This window comes from Microtus ochrogaster, chromosome 24 (genome assembly GCF_000317375.1).
Source record: "Microtus ochrogaster isolate Prairie Vole_2 chromosome 24, MicOch1.0, whole genome shotgun sequence".
Lineage (NCBI taxonomy): Eukaryota > Metazoa > Chordata > Mammalia > Rodentia > Cricetidae > Microtus > Microtus ochrogaster.
In genome coordinates, this window is record NC_022024.1 from 25,319,370 (window position 1) to 25,321,393 (window position 2,024).

Genomic DNA, 2,024 nt, shown 5'->3' on the forward strand with positions numbered 1-2,024 from the left:
CAACAGAATCTGCAAAAGAATTTGGCCACAATCTATGGCCATTTCATATTTACTTTCTCAGTCTTCTGTGCCCCACATAAGCTTTGAATGAAACAATGGTACTCTGAAGAGAGATAACTAAGGCCCAACACCCTGTGCATCATCCAGAAGTGTTTGCCTTTCCTCATGAACATGTGAGAGGGCTTTAGTTTCTCAATTTTAATTTCTCACCTGGGAAAGGAATCAATGTTGTTTAACATCAACACAAATAACTCTTAGCGGTGAACACAAAGTCAAGCATTTAAACTGAAAACGTCTGTTTGTACTGAAATCACATATAGGTAATATTGATCCAAGATTGGACATTGTACCTCCTCTCTCTTGTTAAAACCTCTGACAAAGATAATTGTATGGAAAAACGTAGCCATGGAAACTGATAATAATTCACAGTTCCACACCTAAAACGCCACTGATCCATCATAGGGTGCGATGTGCCGGATTAATGAACGGATCAATGAGTTATCTATAGCCTTTGGATAGCATTCATATACACTCTCACTGGAGGGTTAAAGTGAGGTACAGTTTGCATCAGTACTGAAGATGACTGAGATAAATGTTTCTCAATTATTGATATTGAACCACTTCAATGTTTTTTCTGAGCTCCTTTGTACAGTGTATTCCTTTGGTTAATATTAGTGGCCATTTCTCTTCAAAATATGGCTAGCAAATTGCCCTGAATAAATATGGGGCTTCTCAGAGACACACCTTGCTATGTTGCGATACCCCTTTTATAAGGAAAGATGCACAGCAAAATGCTGTTCCTGGGATCATCTTTTCCACAGCATTGGACTGAGCTCCCAAGTCCGGTTGAAGAGCGAGAGGAATGATACTAAGAGCAAGGAGGTCAAGACCATGATGGCTTCACCCACTGAAACAGTTTGCCTGAGCTAATGGGAAATCTCCAACTCCAGCCCGACTGGGAAAAAAACAAGCATAGGACCAAACTAGCCCCTCTGACTGTGGCTGACAGTTGTATGGCTCGGGGGCTGAGCAGACTGAGGGGCCACTGGGAGTGGAACCAGGGATATTCCTACTGCATGTGCTGACATTTTGGGATTCTGTTCTCTTTGGATGTATACCTTGCTCAACCTAGATATAGTAGAGGGGGCGTTGGACTTTCTCCACAAAGCAATGTGCCTTACCCTCTCTGAGGATTAGATGGGGGTGGGAAGGGAGGGTGTGGAGCGAGTGGGAGGAGAGGAGGAAGTGGGAACTTGGATTGGTATTTTTTAAAATAAATTTAATAAATTAAAAAAAGAAAATATACAAGTGAAGAGGAAGAAAGGAAAAACAGCTGACATGGGAATCAAACTCACTGACCTTTGGCCCAACCACTGAGCCTTCAAACTCTCTGCATATTTATCTTTTAAGCATGTGCCTCTTGGAATTCCAGGCCATTTTTTACTTTTAAAGGGATAAGCCAGCTGTCTTTGGTGTATTAGGCTAGAGTTTCATGCTCCCAGAGCATTTTGGATATTTACATTATACTATAGCCATAGTTATTTCTTTAGAAATTTTCTAAAGACCATAAGCATCTTGGCTGCAAACTGTCAAAGAAGAAGAAAACCAAGGCCGGAGGATAAAGGGAGAACTTGTGTATCTGGAAGATAAATTTCTGTTGCACAACCCAACTCATTTTGTTTCTGACAACTGCATATTTTGCGAGTTAGTAATGTTTAATTCTGTTGCCTGGACCTTGTAAAGAGAAAAGGCCTGACCAGGCATTCCTAGTATCTACCATCTTAAGAAAACAAATCAAGAACTAAACACAAAACAAACAAACAAAGCACCAACAGAGAAAGAATCCCTGGAAACAGACTACAAGAAGAGGCTTTGGTAGACGTTTTACTTTGTAAAAGGAGGTCTATTAAAGTCAGAATGGCTTTACTTTTAAGAGATTCATTGCAAACTGCAGAACTGATGGAACCGATTTAAGAAGAGCTTGTGTGTGTGTGTGTGTGTGTGTGTGTGTGTGTGTGTGTGTG

At 40.8% G+C, this 2,024-nt stretch overlaps 1 protein-coding gene across 4 annotated transcripts in view; it reads right to left on the minus strand.

Moving 5' to 3' along the window:
- Dcn (decorin) overlaps positions 1–2,024 on the minus strand; it is a 32,916-nt gene that overhangs the window by 26,202 nt on the left and 4,690 nt on the right. The window lies entirely within an intron of this gene.